General features: G+C 34.0%; 1 long non-coding RNA gene across 1 annotated transcript in view; it reads left to right on the forward strand.

Moving 5' to 3' along the window:
- The window catches only part of LOC136271631 (uncharacterized), a 29301-nt gene extending 3777 nt beyond the window's left edge, over positions 1-25524 (forward strand). The window contains exons 2-6 of the long non-coding RNA XR_010709572.1: positions 21144-21320; positions 21598-21711; positions 23014-23259; positions 23395-23592; positions 25254-25524. This is a non-coding gene — a long non-coding RNA (uncharacterized lncRNA). The remainder of the gene's footprint in view (positions 1-21143; positions 21321-21597; positions 21712-23013; positions 23260-23394; positions 23593-25253) is intronic.
- Positions 25525-26103: the final 579 nt, after the last annotated feature.

Here is a 26103-nt window from a genome sequence, read left to right on the forward strand (position 1 = left end):
TTTGAAATTATAACTTTTAAGTTGAAAAAAAAATCAACTTTAAAGAAGGAAATTCCAAGATTTAAGTTGGAAATTTCAGACACCGGCAAACACTGCAAGCTCTAAGGACAACGCATGGGCGAAGAGAAAATTAGAACTACTGCTCCCTTTGACATACTGAAAATTCTGTCGTAAGGGGTCTACAATTCCGTGCGAATTGCAAATAGCTACAAATGTCATGTTTTTCTGAGAACAGGTAAAAACGTACTTTAAGAACGTTATACATTTGAGAGATAAATAAACATTCTGCTGATTCTAGTTGTTTTCAGCTTTTTTCAAAGTGTTCGGAGAATTAAACCACATTTTCGTATTTTCTCAAATCTGTTTGTTTGCACTAAAATACGTTTGGTCTAAACGCCGTTCGCCCTTATTTCCGTTCGCCAAGAGTCCATTTGCTAAAAGTTTGTTCACCTAAGATATGTCCATCATGAATTTTCAAATTGAAATTTCAAATTGAAAATGTATTGTGTGTAAATGCAACATCAAATAAATAAAAATAAAACAGCAAGTAATGAATTAACACAATCATAATCGTAAGACAAGACAGATAATTATATAACTAGCATCATGGCCTACTCAAAATATGTTACTGATATTGAGAAAGTTCTTTTAGATAAAATTACGGCTATTAAATTATTTTTTTTCAGATCAAAAGTCATGTTAATTGAGCTCATCTCCTTAATGGGTCTATTTCATATAACGCCCTTTTTTCTTTTCTTTTTTACAAATATCACACGAACATAAAGAAATAAACTATCCATAATTACATCTTTAAAATTAATAATCACAAAGCAGTTACTAAAAATAAACACTTTACCGTACTATCGTTGAATAGAACCGAATTAACTTTTTTAGTGAAACAATTGTACACCGGGTTACTTTTGTTCCGTGTAATTTTCGCCTTTATACATTTGTAAACAGGTTTTTGCCCCGTCTTTATTTGCCCAAAACAGTTGTTTTTGAATGAATAGAGATAATTTGAGCCACACGAATTCGCCCAGTCTTAAGTTCGCTCGCTGACAACGAGGGCGAAAGGGGCGAAACTATAACGGGAGCAAATATTTCCCTGTAAATAGTATTCTGCATTTAATATCCACGGTATAACGTTAACTGTAAAGATGAAAATTATGAAAAGCATTTGAAATAAAAAAAAATGTTCTACATGTAATTTATTCATAAATGCAAACAATACACATGTTTGGATCAAATAAGATATACAAAGGTTGAACGATAAATATTGCGACGAGGATCTGAAAATTCGAGATGATATTAAGGTTTCTGCATCAAGAAATCAACATAGTCCACATCGGTATAACGGCGAATTCAACGAAAACATGAAAGGCTTTGTGTACCATGTTGAGAGACCGGGACAGCTTTTACGGCAAACGAAGTGAAAGATGAAATGAAGGTAGCTGCATGTTTGTCAATTAATGGTCCAACTACATATGGTGCATTGAAAAATTTAGTACAGCCGGACTTACAAAAAAAAACCACGAAGATTTGGCGAGACAGTGCTGTTTGGGCATTACCTGCCTATACCGATGGTTATATCAGAGAGATTTAAATTCAATCAGCGAAACCATAAAGAGGGTAAAAGTGTGAAATCATGAACTTGAGACTGTCAACCCATTGTGAATTTGAAGTGTTTATACCGGAAGCCCTCAGGAATAATATGGTTTGTAGACTGCGATCAGAAACAGTATAAAAAAGTTGTTATATGAAGCGGATCTGGATTTCGACAAATCGGTTCAGACAGCTTATGCTATGGAAACAAAAAAAACCCCCAAAACTCTGACTTTTTTTGAGTTCTGAAACAGTAGTGCATAATATGGAAGCCACAATATCAGTGAACAAATCTAAAAACAGGAAGACTCTAGTCAGGTTCCCAAACCCCTCTGTTTTTATACCCGCACTTTCTAAAGAAAGTTCGGGTATATTGTTGTTACCCTGTTCCGTCCGTCCGTCCGTCCGTCCGTCTGTCACGTTTTACTTTCTCAAACTGCTCTTACATCTAATAAACCAGCAAACTGAACTCTTGGAGTTTGATTTGGGGTATCATGTTGTTTTGTAAAAAGGTTTCAAAAATTTTCTGTTAGTCCTGGGGGTCAAATAATTGGTAAAAAATGACGTTTTTTTTTTCTCACAAAAAACCTTCTTCCTCGAACTCCTCCTACATTTTCAACAGTAGACAAATCATCTTTTTGAATATGTTTAAGAGTATCCTATAGATGCGCAATAAGGTTTCGGATTTTTCAATTTTATCCTAGGGTCATTTAATGGCTGAAAAATGACGTTTTTATTACAAAAAACTGGTTTCAAAAACGTCATTTTTTTTGGCAGTAGCCAAATGATCTTCTAGAATATGATTGGGGGTGTCATATTGAGGTGTGATCAGGTTCCAGAATTTTTTTTTATTAAGGGGATCAGTGGGCAACAAAAAATGACGGTTTTTTTGGCAAAAATAGTATGGTTCCCAGAACTCCTCTTACAAATTTTGGAGTAGCTACGTCATCTCTTGGGATATAATTGGGGCTGTCCTATAGATGTGCAATAAGGTTTTAAAGATTTAAATTTCATCCAGGGAGTCAAAAAGTAGCAGAAAATTGACGTTTATCACTTAAAAAAACCGTTTTCGAGATATTCGTGCACTTCCTGTTCGAGGGGGGGGGTCATGACCACCCCCGGGGCCCATGACCTACATACCGTTTGATGCCCCTTGACACAAGGAACAAGAATATATATGGTTTAAGGGTGGGGATCTCAACTGTTTTGAAGATATTAAGGGACTTGCTGTTTGAGGGGGTCAGGACCATCCACAGGGCCCATGACCTACATAACATTTGATGCCCCTTGACATCAGAAACATGAATATATATGGTTTAGGGGACATGATTATAACAGTTTCTGATATATGGTAATTTCCAATTCCTGGGGGGTGGGATTGACCCCAGGGGTCAGATCTAATAAACCCTATATATTGCCAGTGACAGTCAATATATGATAATAAAAACCCTATATTATTATCTTTGTCCGTTTTCAAGTTACCATTTACAATAGAGTCTACGATTCTTCCTACAAGGTTCAATGTTAGACCCCACACCCTTTTGACACCCCCCACCCCCCCACCCCCCGAAAAGTGGTTGTCTAAACCAATATTAGAAAAATCAAACCAGGGTGCACAACTAACTAGATATGCAGGCCTATCATATCCAAGAGTTTTGTACAATTTTGTTCAGCCATCTCTGAGAAATAAGTTCAGAGCGGGAAAGAAGAGAAAGAAGAAGACGAAGAATAATAATACATGTATTAAGAACCATACAAAAACATTAAGTCTCCAAATTTCATTCGGGAGACTTGATAATAAAGATTAAATAGAGATAGGATCATCAAACATCAATAATTTAAAGATAATTGACAATTTCTGATTCTAAGGGGGTCAGGATGACCCCTTAGGGTCATGACTTACTTGCCATAATGATCTGATGAGCCATGACCTAAGGAGGAATAATATCTTTGGATTAAGGTGGGGATGTCAATGGTTTTTATGATATTTGATAATTTCAGGAAGAACACTTGGGATCATGACCTACATACCATCTGAAATGCCTTGAACAAAGAAACAATAATATAATATGTACATGATATATGATTCAATTTAAGAACCCAGATATAGATCAATCATCTATGCTTTGTAATACTTCCTATGTATACATGTATTAGTTTGTGTTTTGTTCTATACTATTCATGTTCATGATTGTACGTAGTATGGCTTAGTCTTATTTTAATAACATTAAAATATTGTCAAATATATAACTTGGAACCCCCAACCCCAAACAAACTCAAATATAAACTGTTCCCCCCCCCCTTAATTGTCTAATGATCTATTAAAATCAAAATATAATTTGGGTGTCTAAAAACTTTTAAAAATTGGTAAAAAAATGCGCGGGTAGGTAAAGGCAACTCCGAATTTAATGACCGTCAAAATTATGATCAATTTAAAAACTGTTTATTTTATGAAAACAGTGCTGAATATTCATACCAAGTGAATGTGTTCACCAAGATTTTATTTTTCTACGTCGGAATCGACTCGATCTTTGAAGCTGCCGTACCATGGTATCACGTGACAGTTAAAAATAGATTACTTTTTTACCTTAACAAAAAATCAAAAAGTGTAACACTACCCCGAAGTTCATTTGTATGTTTGCTACAATAATTCGATCGGCAATTAGTTCATGTTTATTAGTATTACTGCTAGAATCCTATTGTTAATCGCATAAGATAAATATTGTAAATATTTATCGAAAAACCTCTCAACTTCTATAATTTCATTGAAAATACTACGTACTTTTCGTTTAAAACAACAAGCACAGGATTCTAGCAGCACTTTTCAAGTAGTTTAGGTCATATACCGTTGATATTTACCAAAGTCATTTTTCATAATATCCGGGGTAGTGTTACACTTTTGCCTTTTTTTGTACACACTGGCAGAGGAAAGGCTGGTCAAGCCATATAAATGTCGATCTGCTTACCTTATAACACTCGATGATAAAACAAAATATCCATGCCTGTATTATCCTGATTATATCCTAACTGACACTCATCTAAATCTTAGGTATCTGTATTAACTATGTCTTATTTCGGCATTGTTTACACTGCATTCCGATGATTTGTCTCCCGACATGATCTTCTCTATTAAACATGCTTGTGACGTCATCAATGATAATTATACGTAATAGAGAGAAATCGAAGATATATTCAGTTAGAAGAGTTTCTAGTGATATTTTATGCCTGTAGTTTTTATAATTTAAACTAGAGATAAAGTTAAAATCGACAAGTTTCTGAGTAAAATATGACATCATGGTGCTTATTGTGACGTCATATCGATCAGAGGAATTTGATCGCTGAAAGTTGCCTTATCATACCCGCGTGTTATTCTTAAAAAGATTACATTACACCTTGCATAATTGACAAATGATCTTTTGAGATATGATCAGAGGTCATTTTTCTACCTTGGGATCAATAACTAATTAATAACAATAAATGATTCAAATTATAAATATTTATGCTCCACATTCACCCCCCCCCCCCCCCCCAAATCTAACCTGGTTCTAAAGATTCAGTCTTCTTAATACATTCTTACATGCGTGCTGTAGCAAAATTTTAAATCATTTCTTGATTGCTTTTTCTCTCCTGATGCACATTAACACTTTGGAAATTGCTTAATTCAATTTTTAAGATTAATAAACAAAATGTTATATGCATATGTATTCGCCTATTTGGGGCAATTGTAATTAAAGTCTCCTAGGAATTACCCACATGGATCAAACACTATTGTAACATATGAATAAGATAAAATACTTTATTAGTTCTAGTTCTAGAATGTCAGGGTGTCTCCAAGGAGGCATACTCTATATACAATTTTACACGCAATGACACAAAAAGCAAGAATAAATTATATGGTTAAGGGATGAGGATCTCAGATCTCAGAATTAAGTTAACAAAATATACAGTGTATCATCATTTCCTATTTCATAAAGGCAGGAGGGGTGGGGGTTAAACACAACACCTGGGGGTCATTAATGTTCTTTACACCATTTGATGCATCATAATGACATTAGAAGATATTTTGTATTTTCCTGATCGCTTCATGACCAGAAAAGTCCCATAAGGTCATGACCTACATTGTATTTGATGCATTATAATACATTAAGAAAGAAATACTCCTTCCTTCCTATTATAACTCATATAAAAAAGATAAGTGTCTAGTACACTTACTTACATGTAATACACAAATTTAATACGAAATTGTTTCTACAGGGTCAATATGGGGTCAACTCAATAGTGCAAGTCTGACAAATGAAAAAAATAACTTTTGCAACTAAAATGACAGAAACTTTACAAATGCGATAGGATATGTACCGATGATAAGCTTATTTAAATATCAAAAAATGATGATACAGTATGCTGTCAAAGGGAGATCACATTTAGAAAGTGAAAGTAGAACGTATGTATGCTGGCATCTCAATATATTGTGCTACTGCTACTACATGTATTATGCTTACCTATATTGGTCAGCATCATAATGATAATCCAATTAAACCACAATAATGAATTCCTTTAGCTGATCTTAACTAATCCTTTTCTGCATATAGAAAACACAGACATGTATGTATACACGTGAACCCATCTAATCGAAGAGCTGGGTAAAACTAGCACCCGCTAATGAGACCTGCAGACCTGTGTTGTGTACGTAACAAAAATCAGTTATTTGTAACATGCATGTATTTTTATGACCTATTCTTCAAATCCACTTGCATTTTTTTATTAGGTAAATAACAGCTTTAAGGTGGTGCAGAACACCTGCATATTGTGATGTATACTTCTTATTGAGAAAAACAATAAAGTATATTAAATATTAACTAAATATTTACCCCCCAAATAATGTTACCTAACATTGAAGCGCAATGGGTTAGAGCGTTTACATGTCTGTAAGAACATTGGGGTCCAAGGTGTATTTTTGGTAATTTTACAATTGATATAAATGAATTTTTATTGGGGGGGGGGGTCTGGACCCCTCACTCCCACCCCTTCTCTAAATCTGTGCACACGATGATGTACATGTAGGCACACAGAAGCAAATCTAACACCGGCAACCGCCACGGGGAGGGGGCATAATTTAATTTTGTTTGTAATAATTATATAGACCGTTATACTTTCTATGACATGAAATGTTAAGATTATTGATTAACTGAAAATTCACTGCAAACAGTTCAACCCCAAATTGCACATAAAGTGCTGCTCATGTGTATTATCATATGGGAAGGGATCACATCCTTCAGTTATGAAAATTATAATTTTTATAAATGTATTACAGGAGCTTGCATGTGGCCTTTATTTTTAATTAAACTGGTACAAAATAGTGTTATTTAGGGGCAAACACTTGGTGCAGGTATTACTGTCTAATGACAGCTAGCATCTAGTTATTATTGTATATTACAACACTTTCTACACTGTTAGCACAATGAGAATAACAAGGTATAAGTTCACAGATAAGCGACTTTCCATAACCTGTTGGAAGGAGTGTCATCACATCAGATTTTGTTATAGCACGAAGACACTCAATTTGTTTAGACTTCAAATAGCACACAAAAGTTACAAATTTCATGTTGTAATTAACAACAGCCAACTTTTCTTTTAAGATAAAATCTATTGTGTTCTAAAAGGGAAAAAATTCTAATTATTTCATCGATCATACACATTAATTCTGTTCAACTGTAGATGACGAGCAAATTCGGATAAAAGAAGTCGGATTTTTAATTAAATACGAATGCACTACCAGTTTGCTTGGTACCAATAGAAAGGAAAAATATTAAGCTTTCAAACTCTGCATTGCTAAAAATTAGTTCACACCTAGAACTTTTGTTATCGACCTCGTACTCATCTGGGGGGCTTGCGTCACATATTTGTTTACATGTAAATAATGTACACTTAAAAATGATGAGCGGTTGTCATTTCACTAAATGTTCTTTAATATATTCACTGAACACTAATGGATCGATTGCACCTAATTTTTTTTTTAAATTCAAATTGGTCAAAAATTGAAAATTTTGTCGTACCATGTGAATCTTCGGCTAAACTTACCATGCGTCCATGCGGAATTAAAGATGGCGTCGGCTGCTGCCTGACCCCAATAATAAAAACAGAGGGGTCTCGGGAACCTGACTAGACGCCCTCAGGTCGGAATAAAATGAACGACTTTAATCTATAGATTCATCTAGAAAAATGTTTGGTAACTCCCATAATGCTCTCTAATGCTTTCTCCCGTAGTGCTATGCCAAAAATGGCTGATATTTAACTCGTAAAGTACGGTAACTTGAGGTTTGAAAACACGTTTTGAGTATCGCACAAGCTTTGGTGAGACCCAAGTGATTTTTTACATACTTCTATTCCTTCATATTAAATTGAGATACGTAAACAAATAAATGCAGATTTTAACGCATGGCGTCATAGTGATTTCCCGCTATATTTCCCGCGATAAATTTACAGATGGATCAAACATCTGTAATTTGTGTTCTCGCTTTTTCAGTATAAACTGTGTTACCTGCCTCAGATTATTAGTTTTTAATTTTTGGGGCGCTTAATTAGATTGAGAGAGTATATATATATATATATATATATATATATATATATATATATATATATAGAGAGAGAGAGAGAGAGAGAGAGAGAGAGAGAGAGAGATACACACACAAGAAAGATCTATACTTTACGGCATATCGATCCAGTTTTAGATATTGCGTATTGTCAATTCATTAATTGGGAAATTACACACCTACAAATTGGGTCAGAGGCATGGATACAAAATATGTATTTAGCATGCAAAAATAAACAAAATAAAAAAAATTCCAAAAATTATTGAACCAGTTATTTAATTTGAACCAGGAAAAAAAGTCAGATAAAAACACGATACAAAAGAAAAATAATACTGTATATATCGTTTACACATTTGATCAATTTTAAGGACTGATCAATTCTCTCCAAAAGTAAACTTAAGGTAGCTCCATACTCGTAAAATTCTCTGAGGAAAGTTGAAAAACTGAACTGATTTCGACTTAATAGACTTAAATGTCATCAATTGTTAGAAAAAATATATATGTCATCACACTTTTTGAGATGCCAGATAAACATAAACTAAAGCATATTTTAGCATTAGAAAAATGTATTTTTTTTTTGTTAAAAGTAAAATCTTGTAGGCAGAAATTTGTTTTTCTTCTTTAATTGTAATGCTAACTTTATCAGAAAGCTAAAATTACAAAAATATTTTAAAATTAATCGTTGGAATAAGAAAAAATATAGCATTTAGACAAACAACTGAGAGAAAAGTCAGAAAAAGAGTTATTTCCCCTTTGCATAGATAAAATATATAAAAATTTGGAAATTTAGTATAAAATTAAGTGCGAAAATATCTTGAACCTACCAATAATTAATATTCCAATTACATCCATGTGATTATATTCACATAAAATAAATAAAACTATCTTGAACAATTTTTAAAGAATTCAAAGTTTTACAAAAAAGTGTGACGTCACAGAACACTGGATTTACTTTAAGAACGATTTTAGGGGGAAGCAAGTTTAGGTAATGTATTTTGTACGAGTTTTTAAGGCGTCGAGCTAATGCACCACCTTTTAAATGCGCACAAGAAAAAAGTTCCTTAAGTATTAAAGGTATTACAAAATTTTTACACCATTTATTCAACTACATTGTGTACAAAAAATCCAACTTTGCCTCCCTGGTTATTGACAACTCATTTCATTATTATAAATTTGCCTAATCAAGAATGGCGGATGAATACAATAAGGTGTAAACATTAATTAAATATTATTTTAGTTTATAATTTTAGTTTAAAATTTGATATGTAAATTTATTTGTTATCGGTGCCCGATAACAAATAAATTTACATATACAATTTTATTTCTATCGGGCACGGTCTCCAATTAAAATGTAGGCGATAAACTAAAATAATATTTAATTAATGTTTACACCTTATTGTATTCATCCGCCATTCTTCAAAATGAATGTAAACGATAAACGTATCTAGTATTTTTTTGCAATAGATAAACACGATAATGCTGTCAGTTTGGTCGAACATTTTAAATAGCACGTGTTGTGGATTTGTTTGTAAACAACCATAGGTAATCTTGTTTCAAACGGGAATTGAAATAAATAAAAGCATGTTTTATTATTATAATTAGGGACACACTGTAAATGTATTCAAATTATGAACCTTGAAAATTGTTCAAAGACTGTTTAAAGCAGGAAGAAAAAAATGTAATTTATCTTTGAAATTTGAAATTTCTTAGATTTTTGCAACCATGACGAGTTATTGTATTATAAACGCATTACAACCTAATTTATAAGGAAATATATTGATTTTTGTTTTTAAAGCACACAAAACATAAATCATTTTCTTTTTTTATTATCCCCTCGCGCAACTTGTTGCGAAGGGGATATAGCATCGCTACCGTGCGTGTGTGTGTTCGTATGTGTGTGTATGTATGTATGTATATGTGTGTGTGTGTGCACTCCATTTCAGTTTTCTAGTAAATTAATAAAAAGCCTTCCAATACACTTTCTTCAACCTTTGCACAAATATGCTTCATTGTAAAAGATTAAAATAAATGCAATGTCATATTAATTTGTCAAATTTTTATGCAAAAACTTAGATAAAATTACACCATTGTAAAGGAGGGGGGGGGCATACATTATGACAAAATTCGTTCAAAACTAAAAAATATTTATCATAGATTGCACACTTCTGTAAGATAACAAATAAAAAATGTATGTGCCTTTCCAAACCATTACTACTATTACAAATTATTATTTCATTAAATCAATGTCATAATCAATTTTGCATACGAGTTATCAATCGAAATTTCTTAGTAAAAGTTATCAATCTTCCGCTTCACTTCTTTGAAACCAAACTGAAAGTAAGGAATTCAAATCAACAACTTGATTTTTTTTTTATTTAGATCTAGTACAGGTAAAGAAAATGTAGTTTTTGCAGTAATGGAGGATTAGTAGAATGCGGTATTCTCATTAACATTACTATATATTGCTAAATAATGCAACCCTGCACACAATAACTCATGTCGCGAGGGGATACTCCGCTAAGCGGTGCCCTTTTTCTAAAATGTATTATTTGATATACGCAACTATTAGTACAAAAAATCAAATTATTGATATAATTTTATAAATCTTTATAAAAGAAAATGTCAGCTCGACGCCTTTGTGGCCGTTCCGGCCTTTGATTTTAAACTTAGAAATTCTCTCTCTCTCTCTCTCTCTCTCTCTCTCTCTCTCTCTCTCTCTCTCTCTTTCACCCCATCCACACACATACACACACACAAACACACATTCTTTGATGTTAGTTGATAATTGTCAAAATATCACAAAGTTGACAATGATGCAAGATATCTGTGTAATTCTTGTTTATATGAGGCCGAGAGCGTTATTCATGTTTCACTGCATTCAGGTATTTCATACACCCAAACGTGTTATCTTTGACGAAAAGAAGTGCCGAGACGCGTTTTAAACAAAAATGATGTGACAGCCACTGCACTGGCAAGGAATATCCATGCAATGAGCGACAAAGCAAGACTGACTGAAATCCAGGCACATATACCTCAAAAATCCTCGATGATTGTAGACCGTTTTCCTGTGTATGTTATAACATCGCACACGCGCAAACCACACACTGTGGCAGATCGAGCAATGTCGCATGCATTTTAAAAACGGAACGTTTTTGTAGAAACCGATGGAAACGATGCTACTTTGTTACTTTCTTGGATTTACTATCAGTTAGCTACTGTGTTGGATGTAGTGCCGCCGGGGTTTTCAAAAATTAAAAATGCAGCCGATATGCACTCTGTATGAACAACACACGTGTTTGATGTGCATGCGAAATTCCGGTAAGACAGCACTATCTGTGCAAAAGTATACGGGTACCTTGGAAATTCTTTCTACAAATAAAGTGTTACTTTGAGTTTTATTGATTGTTGTTTCCTTTATTCTCTGCAACCGACCGTAACTTGCTCAACCGGTATATACCGGTATACCCCAGTGGCACTAGAGGAGCGATCGAAACTAATATGGCGATCAAAAGCTTTTATGAACTCATGTCAGCTTTAAAGGATGATAGGCAACCAACCTTTTGTAAAGCGCACACAGTGCCTTACATCATTAAAGAACAAATGGAAATGGAATTTAGGGCATTTGTTGAACAAGGATTTTAAAACCAACTAAGCGCAATTCCTGGGCAGCACCTATTGTTGTAGTTCATACAGCGGTCAACTTTGATTTGCTTGACTACAAAATGACAATTAGAGGTATTAGTGAAGAACTATACCCACTGTCGAACACGGAAGACGTGTTCGCTTGCATAATGGAGTGTAGCATACAGAAGGAATTTTGTTTAAAGCCAATAATAATGCACCCAGACCAACGGGAGTTGAAAGCCTTTCTGGGATAATTTAACTACTTTGAGGCTTCATTTCCTAGCTAAGTACGGAGTTACAGCCGCTTTATCTGTCATTTAAAAAAAAAAACCTTAAATCAAACAATAATAAAAAAAAACACCCCCCCCCAAAAAAAAAGTAAAAAAAGAAAAAAAGAAACACCAATAACAATATGCATGGAACTGACCTGCTGACTGTCAAAAGGGTTTTAATCAAAGCAGAAAAATGATATTTGGGAGCAAGCTTTTTCTGTTTTACGATAAAGCAAAACCTTTTGGATTATTATCTGACTCTTTTTTTTTTTTTTTTACATGTAATTGGGGCGGTGATATACATGTAGCATATAATGAAGGATGGTTCAGAAAAACCCATAGCTTTTGCATCCTGAACCTTCAGAGGGTTCGATGTTCATGGCCATTTTTAGACTGTATCGATCTTCTATAGAAGAAATCTTGCTTACTTATCCTCTTTGCGCCTGATGGCGCATAAGGCTGTAACCAGGGACCTTCAGAGACCATGGTTTTTAACAATTCTCCCCATTTCTCCCCAGGTCTTTCCAGTGTTTTTGAACTCGGTGGTAAGAGTTTCTCTCCAAGTTTCCTTTGGTCTTCTCCTCTGGCGTTTTCCGTCATATGAAGTCCATTTTAACGCTTTTATCTGAATGTAATTGGTGTCGCTTCTTACTGTATGATCAAACCATCATAATCTTCTTTGTTTATCTGGGTCATGATATAGAAAAAGAGCTCTGTATAAAATATAGAAAAATACATTGAATGAAAAGGCAAAATATGTGGACTAAATTAAAAGTTCATAGCTAAACTAACTAGATGCTGTCATTAGACAGTAATACCCGCACCATGTGTTTGCCCCTACAAAACACTGTTTTGTACCAGTTTAATTAAAAATGAGGCTGTATGCAAACTCCGGTAATACAATTAAAATTTATAATTTTCATAACTGAAGGATGAGATCCCTTCCCATATGATAATACACATCGTGACATGAGCAGCACTTTATGTGCAATTTGGGGTAGAACTGTTTGCAGTGAATTTTCAGTTAATCAATAATCGTAACATTTTATGTCATAGAAAGTATAATGGTCTATATAATGATTACAAACAAAATAAACAATTAAATTATGCCCCCTCCCAGTGGCGGTTGCCGGTTTTAGATTTGCGTCTGTGTGCCTACATGAACATCATCGTGTGCACAGATTTAGAGAAGGGGTGGGAGTGAGGGGTCCAGACCCCCCCCCCCCCCCCCCTCCCCATGAAAATTCATTTATATCAGTTGTAAAATTACCAAAAATACACCTTGAACCCTAATGCTCTTACAGACATGTAAACGCTCTAACCCATTGCGCTTCAATGTTAGGTAACATTATTTGGGGGGTAAATATTTAATTAATATTTAATATACTTTATTGTTTATCTCAATAGAAAGTAAACATGTACATCACAATATGCAGGTGTCCTGCACCACCTTAAAGCTGTTATTTACCTAATAAAATAGTGCAAGTGGATTTGAAGAATAGGTCATAAAAATACATGCATGTTACTAATGAATGATCTTTGTCTGAAGTAACGTACACAACACAGGTCTGCATGTCTCATTAGCGGGTACTAGTTTTACCCAGCTCTTCGATTAGATGGGTTCACGTGTTTACATACATGGGTGTTGCTAAAACGCGGAACGGAAAACGGAAGGGAAAGCGGAACGGAAGGGAAAACGGAAAATCTTATCTAATGTTATTTACCTCATAGATTTGTTAATCATGCTAAAACGATATACTTTGTGTACCTTTTTAATATTTTTTTTAAAGATTAGCAATATTAGATTATTTATTCAAGAATATTTATTTCCTCAAAATTAACAGTACATGCATTGACCACTATATTCTGTCCCAAAATATCCTCGATTCATTCTCATTATTCGTTCTTTAAAAACGTCCTCTCTAGCTTATCAGCTGGCATAAATACATGGCTAAAAATAAAGAAGTCTACGGGGTTTTGCATTTCAACAGACCCGGATGATAGTGTTGAAAAATTGTGCAAGGTCTTCTGAGTGACTTCCAAATGAAGAAAAGATGTCAACATTTCCAATTATAAATCGCCCAAATGTGCTGCATGAATATTTTGGGATCGACAGACCCAATATATATAATCGGAAAATCAAACCAGGCAATGTGTAGAGCTCTGTATTCGGATCATATGTATATAGCTGCTGGAATAAACAACTGCTTAGTAATGCAAACGAAACAAAATTGCATTGCTAAAAATACTAGTTTCACAAATTACTAGTTTTACAAATTACCAGGTATTTTAATGTTTACTGTATTTTAATTTTTAATGTCGTCAGTCCTACGGGTTTTTTTCTTCCATCTCAATGATACTGTATCGTCTGTATGATAAAAGATCGTCTAGAACACCGAAAATTCAATTTTGATGTAAGTATATACATGTACATCATATTTGAAATATAAAAATACTCATAACACGCATAAAACGCTTTCACTAACTGCGTACGTTACGCTGATATGCCAGCAATACCATATAAGAAAAATAAGTAAAAAGTTATAGCTAATTTGCTCGTTTAATCATGTTAATGTTTCACAATTCGTATACATTTGATTTTTCCGTTTCGTACTCAACTAAAGCCGAATTAATACAATGTTATAATTGATAGACATTCATATGAATTTTAATAAGATAACAACATGTTGATAATCATTCATTATATATAAATAAAAAATACAAAGTACAAAGTAAATCGTTTCTGGCCAGTCTATACCCTTTTTAAGCGATAAACGTGATGATATTTTCCATTCCGTTCCGCTTCCCGTTCCGTTTTCCGTTCCGCGTTTTAGCAACACCCATACATACATGTCTGTGTTTTCCGTATGCATGAAAGGATTTGTTAAGATCAGCTAAAGGAATTCATTATTGTGTTTTAATTGGATTATCATTATGATGTTGACCAATTTAGGTAAGCATAATACATGTAGTAGCAGTAGCACAATATAATGAGATGCCAGCATACATATATAAGTTCTACTTTCACTTTCTAAATGTGATCTCCCTTTGACAACATACTGTATCATCATCTTTTAATGTTTAAATAAGCTTATCATCGTTACCTATCATATCGCATTTGTAAAGTTTCTGTCATTTTAGTTGCAAAATTTATTTTTTTCATTTGTCAGACTGCATGCACTATTGAGTTGACCCCATATTGACCCTGTATAAACAATTTCTTATTAAATTTGTGTATTACATGTAAGAAGGTGTAGACACTTATCATTTTTATATGAGTTATAATAGGAAGGAAGGAGTATTTCTTTCTTAATGTATTATAATGCATCAAATACAATGTAGGTCATGACCTTATGGGACTGTTCTGACCCCACGAAACAGGAAAATACAAAATATCTTCTATTGTCATTATGATGCATCTAATGGTGTAAAGTACATTAATGACCCCCAGGTGTTGTCTTTAACCCCCCCCCCCCCCCCCGCCTTTATGAAATAGGAAATGATATGATACACTGTTGTTAACTTCTGAGATCTGAGATATCCTCATCCCTAAACTATATAATTTATTTTTGGTCTTTGTGTCATTGCGCGTAAAATTGTATATAGATCATATGCCCCCTTGAAGACACCCTGACATTTTAGAACTAGAAATAATAATGTATTTTATCTTATTCATATCTTAATTCTACAGTAGTGTTTGATCCATGTGGGTAATTCCTAGCCTAATGATGTCACTGCTTTGTTAAGGAGACTTTAAAATTGCCCCAAATAGGCGAATACACATGGAAGTGATGCATATAACATTTTGTTTATAAATCTTAAAAATTGAATTAAGCAATTTCCAAAATGTTAATGTGAATCACAAGAGAAAAAGCAATCAAGAAATGTTTTAAAATTTGCTACTGTACACATGTAAGAATGTATTAAGAAGACTGATTCTTTATAACCAGGTTAGATTAGGGGGGGGATGAATGTGGAGTATAAACATTTATAATTTGAATCATTTATTGTTATTAATTTTAACTTGTCAATGAATACTACTTATTGATCCCAAGGTAGAAATATGACCTCTGATCATATCTCAATAGATCATTTGTCAATTATGCAAGGTGTAATATAATTTTTTTTTAAGAATAACATTTTTTACCAGTTCATAAAAGTGTTTAGACACCCAAATTATATTTTGATTTTAATAGATCATTCGACAAGGGAGGGGGGGGGGGGGGAGAACAGTTTATATTTGAGTTTGTTTGGGAGTGGGGGTTCCAAGTCATATATTTGACAATTTTTTAATGTAATTTAAAATAAGACTAAGCCATACTACAGTCATGAACATGAATAGTATAGAACAAAACACAAACTGATACATGTACATGTATATATACATAGGACGTATTACAAAACAGATGATTGATCTACATGTATATCTGGGTTCTTAAATTGAATCATATATCATGTACATATTATATTATTGTTTCTTTGTTCAAGGCATTTCAGATGGTATGTAGGTCATGATCCCAAGTGCTCTTCCTGAAATTATTAAATATCATAAAAACCATTGAGATCCCCACCTTAATCCAAAGATATTATTCCTCCTTAGGTCATGCAGGCGCATCAGATCATTATGGCATGTAAGTCATGACCTTAAGGGGTCATCCTGACCCCCTTAGAATCAGAAATTGTCAATTATCTTTAAATTATTGATGTTTGATGATCCTATCTCTATTTAATCTTTATTATTAAGTCTCCTGAATGAAATTTGGAGACTTATTGTTTTTGTACGGTTCTTAATACATGTATAATTATTCTTCATCTTCTTTTTCTTCTTTTCTGCTCTGAACTTGTTTCTCAGAGATGACTGAACAGAATTGTACAAAACTCTAGGATATGATAGGCCTGCATATCTAGTTGTGCACCCTGGTTTGATTTTTCTCATTTTGGGTTAGACAGCCACTTTTAGGGGGAGGGGGTGTCAAAAGGGTGGGGGTCTAACATTGAACATTGTAGGATGAAACGTAGACTGTATAGTAAATGGTAACTTGAAAACGGACAAAGATAATAATATAGGGTTTTCAAAATCATATATTGGCTGTTACTGGCAATATATAGGGTTTATTAGATCTGACCCCTGGGGTCATCCCCACCCCCCAGGAATTTGAAATTACAATATATCTCAGAAACTGTTATAATCATGACCCCTAAACCATATATATATTCATGTTTCTGATGTCAAGGGGCATCAAATGTTATGTAGGTCATGGGCCCTGTGGGTGGTCCTGACCCCCTCAAACAGCAAGTCCCTTAATATCTTCAAAACAGTTGAGATCCCCACCCTTAAACCATATATATTCTTGTTCCTTGTGTCAAGGGGCATCAAACGGTATGTAGGTCATGGGCCCCGGGGGTGGTCATGACCCCCCTTGAACAGGAAGTGCACGAATATCTTGAAAACGGTTGAGATACCCACCCCTTAACCATATATATTCTTGATCCTTAAAGGGCATCAAAAGGTATGTACCGGTAGGTAATGGGCCTCAGGGTTAAATTTAATTTTTCAAAACCGTAATGCACATCTATGGAACAGTTCCTATCATATCCCAAGATATGATGTGTCTATCCATTAAATCATAAAACGAGTTCTAGGATCTATGTTTTTTTGAAGTGATAAACGTCAATTTTCTGCTACTTTTTGACTCCCTGGATGAAATTTAAATTTTTAAAACCTTACTGCATATCTATAGAACAGTACCTATCATATTCCAAGATATGATTGTCTATCCATTAAATCATAAGAGGAGCTCTTGGATCAATGTTTTTTTTAGTGATAAACGTCAATTTTCTGCTACTATTTGACTCCCTGGATGAAATTTAAATTTTTAAAACCTTATTGCACATCTATCGGACAGCCCCAATTATATCCCAAAAGATGACGTAGCTACTCCAAAAGTTGTAAGAGGAGTTCTGGGAACCATATTTTTTGGAAAAAAAACGTCATTTTTTGTTGCCCACTGATCCCCTTAATAAAAAAAAAATTCTGGAACCTGATCACGCCTCAATATGACACCCCCAATCATATTTTAGAAGATCATTTGGCTACTGCCAAAAAAAAGACGTTTTTTAAACCATTTTTGTTTTGTAAAAAAACGTCATTTTTCAGCCATTAAATGACCCCTAGGACAAAATTGAAAATTCCGAAACCTTATTGCGCATCTATAAGATACCCTAAAACATATTCCAAAAGATGATTTGTCTACTGTTGAAAATGTAGGAGGAGTTCGAGGAAGAAGGTTTTTTGTGAAAAAACGTCATTTTTTTACCAATTATTTGACCCCCAGGACTAACAGAGAATTTTTGAAACCTTTTTACAAAACAACATGATACCCCAAATAAAACTCCAAGAGTTCAGTTTGCTGGTTTATAAGATGTAAGAGCAGTTTGAGAAAGAAAAACGTGACAGACGGACGGACGGACGGACGGACAGACGGACGGACGGACAGAACAGGGTAACAACAATATACCCGAACTTTCTTTAGAAAGTGCGGGTATAATTATATCAATAAAGTTGTAGGAAGATCAGATGGTTGAACATCCAGCCTTCTTAAGTGAAACGGAGAGGCGCTATGCCCAACCAAAAAAGTACTTATTTGAACGCATGTTTACGTTAGTGACTGATCACAAGTCTCCATCCTGGGACCTAAGAGAGGAATTCTTCCCTTAGGATCGGCAAGAATGCAACGATGGGAATTGATCTTGGGTGTAATTAGTATGATATTCAGTACAAATCATCTGAGCAACATGTGAACTGTGATTCGTTCTCCCGGTCGCCACTTCTGGACAATTCAGAAGAAGAGGAGACATTTAAAGGAGTATTTTGCCTGTATTTAGGCTCACAAGTCTCGAGTCAAGAGATAGCTACGGATACAAGAGAAGACTTGATTTTGTCGAGGGTATTTAGTTAAACTCTAGTGGAGTTGTCAACCCGCGTAACTAGTACAGATATGCAGCACTTCTTTGACAGGAGGAATAAGCCTACCTTTTAACAAGGAGTGATTATGTGGGGTATGCGAGTTGTCGTTCCTGAGCAGTATTGACTGTTACTGGAGCTGCATGAAGAACATTAAGGCAAGTTTCGCGCAGAGTCGTTAGCCTGTGGATATATTTGGTGGCCTTATCTAGACCGGGCAATTGAGGACATGATTGAAAGGTGTTTAGCTTGTGCATCAACTAAGAGCACTCTTAAGGAGAGTACCTTGAATCCGTTAATAAAGGTTTAACGACCAAGTCATCATAACATATCTACATGTATTTTGCAGAATATAAGAGGCAGTCCTTTCTTGTTATTGTGGACAGCTTTTCTAAATGCTACATAGTTGGAAGTCATACCTGTTAAAATTACCACAAGTAACAACACAATAGAAAAATGCGGACATGGTCTGCTACAGCTGGGATACCGGAAGTTTTAGCAAGTTACAATGGGCCACAGTTCACATCGGCAAATTTTAAGGACTTCGGGAAGCATGATGGAATCAAGCATACCCTTGTGGCACCCTATCATCCTCAGTCAAATGAATTGGAGGAGAGAGGAGTGCAGTTTCTCAAGACAAGCACTGAAAAGGCAGGTCTTTGATGGACCCAAATGGTCTCTTCAGCAAAGACATGCAAATATTTGGTTGAGGTATCGTGTAACACCACACAACGCCGCTGGGACGACTACAGCAGAACAGTTTCTCAAGCACCAGCTACGTACCTGATTAAGTTGCATCAACCCTAATCAACCAGATCATTTGGAGTGAAAACAACAGAAAATGAAGGAAAAGCATGATGGGGAAGACTTCAAATTGAGAGATTTTCAGAAGGAGGACCTAGTCAAAGTAACAAAAATGGAAATAGGTATCTGGGCTAATTCATAGGCGATTAGGACTATTGGTTTTTCTGGTGGGAGTTGGAAAGAGAATTTGAATGCAGATAATGTTATGCAGATCATCTTTTAGCATCGTTTGCAACCTTATTGGAGCACGACCCTACATTACAACCGCTGAATTTGTCATGGCCTTCCATAAAGAAACCTTCAGAGTGACTTCCCGCTACCTTTAGCGTGTTCAGAAAAACCTGGGGAAGAATCTGGTAAACCAAGTGTGGAGGAAGCCCAATACAAGTTTGAGAAACCATCTGCAGAGTCAGGAAACGAGAAACCAGATTGAATCATACCAGTGAGATACCTAAGTGTTGTTATCCAGTCTGAATTAGAACGCCAACCCAAAAATTGAACTTGTAATTTTGTTGTTGTTGTATATTGCAAGAAATATGACAATAAAAGTGAAATAAAGGCTCGTTTGTTTGATCTGTACGATTTGTTTAAACTTATTTCATTTGTTTTTTACCTATGTATTTTTTTCTTTTCGTCCTATTTTAAGTAAAAATGGAGGAGTGTACTGTTTAATTATGTTCGCTTGGGTTCGGTGTACAATATATACCGTCGAACGTTCTGCGTGATAGAACCTTTATGACATCATAATTGATTCGAAAAATCTCTCTCCCGTACTCTACGGATTCAAAATGACATCAAAATTGTCATTTTCAATATAGAAAATGAAACAGTTTCTTGACATTCTATATAAAATCAAAAAGTAATATCGATACCTATATGTATACAATTTGACATCATTTTAAAGAGAAGGCCAAGAGCTTGTTTAATGCCGATTTTGGCTGTAGAGGTTCTAAATAGATTTTATTGGTCAAAAAATGGACAAGACTTTTGCTTCAATGTTTTGTCATATTTCAGATTCAAATGGGATTCATGTAACTGTTATTAGGGTACTAGGTCGGATTTTTCTGTTAATTGTGGGAGAGGAATCAGGAAAAGATCCAGATGGGTTTGGTTTACTGATGTTCCAGGATGTAATAAATTGATATGTATATTTTTAGATGGAGGATTTCTTTGTCAAAGAGGATTGTTTGTGAAGTGTTGTAGTTACTGTGGGTATTTTGCTATATGTTTTGCAAATAATCAGATTCATATTGCATGAAAGCTTTTCCATTTCTTTCAAATATATAGAAATAACATGCGGACACCCGGGATTGATAAGATATGGATATATTGAGGGATCATCGTATATATACAACAGTGTTATTACTTATCGATGTAATACACACTACACGTTGACTGCAGGCTCGACAACAAGAAAATGTCAACTAAATTCTATTTGGAGTGGAGTTACACCACGATGTGCATGTAAGAAACAATAAACTATCTACAAGGCATCATTGTAAGCAGATATTTGACATTTCAAAATGACATACATTTTGTAATTATAGGTTTCAGTTCAATAGTATTCCTTATTATGAATTTGATATATAATTATCTCGTGCAAAAAAATGTTCAGTATCTCTTGCGTTGTCCTCAAAATAGTCAAGATTAAAAGTCTTTTATACTAAAAATGTTTTAGATATTTTATTTCCAAAACATCAATTTCATTAATTCTTTTAATATTATTTATATTTTTACACAGTTATGAATTCATGCCAGAGCAATCCATGCCAAAATCAAGGAACCTGTCAGAATATAATTGATAGTTACAAATGTGTTTGTAGTAGAAGCTTCACTGGAGCACACTGTGAGACAGGCAAGGAATTTAATGTAGGGCGGTATGAAGTGCGAATTTAAAGAATGGGTTTGATCGGAGATGCATCTTTCAACTTGTTAGCGAGCATAATTATTTAAAAAAAAAATATAAGTATTTATTTAGCCGTATTAATGAAAATAAATTTTGCTCTGCAATTTCTTGTTGTTGCTTTTACTGCAATTTTATACACCATTTTTATTATTACTCCTCGCAAAATATTGCCAAATATTTCCTGTCCCTTTGTAATAAATTCTCCCTTTAAATCTTCTACCTTTATATCTAAATTTTCAATAAATCGATTATTTTTCATGCATTAAGATTTATTTGAAAACCCTTAAAGAAAGTGGGCGCTTAAGATGTACATTCGGCAGGAATCTGGGCGCACAAGGAGAGTGAAAATTTCATCAATTAATTTTGAATATTTTTCGAATTATAACCGTTATTAGGTTTCTGTTGGATGTGGAATAAGTGGAAAAATATTAGAAATGCTAAAGGTTTTATCATAATATGGGTCTAAATATAGCAACACGATGCAATTCGTGCAAAATCCTACTTACTTACAACTGTTTTTAAATGATTTTGTTGTCTCTGGGTCTTCTCTCCACAGATTTGAAACGTGTAAAGATAACATATTTCAACATTAAAATTGTCGCTTTTTAAAAAAAAGGTGGAGGGATGACCCAGAGATGACTAATTATGTACTTTTTCAAATTATTTTTTGAAGGATAAAAAACAAAGTCCATTGATATGACAATGTTGTTTCAAACAGTACTTTATAGAGCATATTGACAAGTCTCGCATGGCTCAGTGGTTTCGTTCTGGATTAGTGAATACAAACATTCAGTGTTTTGGGTTCAAATCCAACTGGTGGTCTTTTTAAACAAATTTAAACTTTTTTGTTTTAAATGTTTGTCATTATAACATGATGTTGAATTATAATATGCCGGTATATTTTAATTTGTTGTTATTGATTTCTAGATCTGCTGAATGAACACTATTTTCTTTTCTTATTACTAGCTTTTTTTAGGATATACACACTATAACTTCATTAAAATATGTTTGCATTAACATTTTCAACTAGTTATCGGTTTACCTCTCATTGCCATGTTTTGAAAGCTTGTGAATTTTTTAATAACCGGAATAGCCATGTACTTCGACTCTCAACATAATATATTTTTGTTGAAACCTGTACATAGCCTTTCGAGGTTGTAGACATTTAAATCCCAATTGATTCGTGTCGAGGATTCCTGCAAACTTACAATCTTGTGCGCTCACTTTCTTTGTAATTTAAATATCCTATAGACATCCAACCTCCAGTAATGAGCGGATGTCAAAGCAACATGACAAGGTGGACATCAAAGCTTATGACACATATCAACTGGACAGCGCCAACTTTTTATGACCCTGTCGGAAGACCAATAAAAATATCTTCAAATTATCCTACAAATAGTTACGAATTTCCTTGGGGAGATTTCGTCGTACATTATCTTGCTCTTAAACCTTCCAACGGCATGCGGACAACATGTGTGTTCAGCTGGAAAATACGACGTAAGCTCTTTAGCACAAAACTGCTTTATGTAAAAAAAAAAACCATTTGATTAAAAAAAATATATATCAACTTTTTTATCTTTGAGAAAAAATTTTCAGCTGAAAATTTGCGGTATTTTCCTTCAATTATGACAGCTTACCCTTGTAAACTCCTGTCGTTACCTCAAAATGGAGCACTGGTATGTAATGGATGGAGTAAAGACTATGGACACTTTTGTTTGGTTTTCTGCGGCCCCCAGTACAGTTTAGATATACAGTCCAGTCATCGTCAGTGGCACGTCTGTGGTGCAAGTGGAAAATGGATACCACAGGAGAGGTTGCCGAATTGCACAGGTATTTATGGTCTAAATATTACTTTGCTCTAGTTAGGTTTCCAGTTATATCATACAAGTGATAATTTAACAGTGTACCTGGAGAACTGCAGAGTCAAGTAGGAAAAGTTATATGTATATTGCTCGGGCTTTTCGGAAACATTTATATCTCACAATTTTTTTCTCCATATTTTGTACCCCTTGTTCTTAATTGCCTGTTGTGAAGAAAACATAAATAGTTTCTCGAAATAAAAATGTCAAATTGCAGGACAATGTCTGCGATTTGTTCAAAATTTTTATATTTATATATTTTGGTGGCAATTTAGAAAAAAATATTGTTTTTTTTATTTCTGTAGCATGATTTAACAAAACCGCTAAATATAGTTAGTTTATCAATATTAACACAAAGAACTGCATAAAAAGACGATTATACCATACAGTTTGCCTCTTCGTTAATACACTATTGAAAATACACAGTGTAGTCACTTTATATGATTAGTTAAAAAGATTCAAGAAGTTCCCGCAATTAGATTGATTCATCATTTGATAGATTAGATTACTTTGATATAAACACTCGTTAGGGTCTGACAGGTATCGACAGGAGGTCATCTTCACACGAAATTCACTTCTACAACTTATCATCCACAAAAATATTATGGCTTTTATACTTTGGTGGCAATTTAGAAAAAAATATTGCTTTTTTTATTTAACAAAACCGCTAAACTTCCTACTTATAGAAACACAATTTTCATTTTCTCATCACATGTATCTTATTTAACAGGTTAGTTGATGCATACGTTTTAGTCTCTTTAAATCCGATAAGGTTTGAAGTCAACACGTAAAATCCATTCCTCCGGTCGTGTCGGTAATTGACAAAGTGTTTGTTTTGAAAGTTCCTAGTTCTAATAAACCTTTCTGTGATGCTAGCCCACTTCATAAAGAACTATATATGATATTACTCAAATTTGGCCCCCATAATTCGCTATTTTTAAAATGATTCAGGTACATTAATTTGTTTTGTTATTTAATAAAAGTGTTGACACGAAATATGTTTTTCACCTATTTATTTGATCTATATGCACCCACTGGCAGTATATGACGTCAGAAGTGACTATATTTTATTTTATAATTCATTCAAAATCAGTCAAAAATGGATATTTTGCTTATCTTTTTTCGAAAGGGAAATTTAGAGCGACTCTTTGAACAAGAATGAATTTTTTGTCACTAATAAGTATTGGAGAGATACATCTTTGGTGAAAATATTTTGTTTGTTCAAGCAGTCGCTCAATGTTTCCTGAAAGAAAAACTGCTTCAAAACAAGCCATTTTCTGCTAAAAATGAGAAAATGGTGGGAAAAGGTTAACTTTATGATGTCATATTTTTAAATTGTGGCCACTAAAATCAAAATGAAAATTATGAAAAAAATTCAAATGTATATTTGTACAAATAAAACAGAATTACAGTAAAATGACAATGTTCATTTAAAGGGGCCATTTTAGCTCAAACCATATATAGTCCTTTGAGCAACGTTGTTGACAACCTAGATGTATTTATTTAAAATTGTAACTTCACTTAAAACGTTTTTAAAAAAAATTACTTTTATATTTTATTATCTAACGTAGACATTATCCATTTAAATTCGTATTAGTATTTAAATTTATAAGTGTATTTTGAAATTTGCAGGTACCTTCATGACAAGTAAAACAGATGATGACCGATTCAGGTTTGCCAACTGCTCCTCTGCTGATGAAATTCGGAAAATGCAAGACACTTATATAGCAAAATTACAAACCTCTGGATATGGATATTTCTGTAGACAGTTTCGAGAGCTTTGTCGTCCAGAGAATGTCGATGTAACATGTGAATAAATCAACCGACAAGTCATGCAAGCTTTGAACGCAATATATATTTTTATTTAGCAGTGTACCATACCTGCAATTAAATGTAATTTTTATATTGGTTGCAATTTCATTTATATGTAAAGCAACCGTATAAAGTGTCATTATCGCCCAAGGTGTTACGTTTTTTAGGTTACCTGAGTAAACTCAGGTGACCTATTGCTGTCCGTTTTCGTCCGTCGTCGTGCGTCTTGCGTTAACAATTTACATTTTTAACTTCTTCTTAAAAACTATGCTGATTGTTACCATTTTTTGTGATGCATCTCTATGGTAAGAAAAATTTAAATTTTGAAATCCATGGCTCTACCATCCCCGATGCGCAACATGTGAGGCAAAAAGTGCAAAAAGGCTAAATTTTCAAAAATCTTCTTCTCTACTTCAACACATGTGAGGAAAAAACTTGTTGCATAGTTATGATGTCCATGAAGCTCTCCACAAAAATTGTAAAATTTATGGCCACTGGGTCAGGGGTTCAGGCTCTAGAGTGGGGCCAATATGGCCATATAGTTAAAATGTATTACTGTGGTTTCATCAATATCCGCTGAATACCAATTTTCGTGGATTTCGTTGTTTAGTTGATCCACGAAATTAAATGTTCATTGAAGTGCAATTTTTATTAACATTTTGTATTGATA

Source organism: Magallana gigas, chromosome 9 (assembly GCF_963853765.1).
Source record: "Magallana gigas chromosome 9, xbMagGiga1.1, whole genome shotgun sequence".
Taxonomy (NCBI): domain Eukaryota; kingdom Metazoa; phylum Mollusca; class Bivalvia; order Ostreida; family Ostreidae; genus Magallana; species Magallana gigas.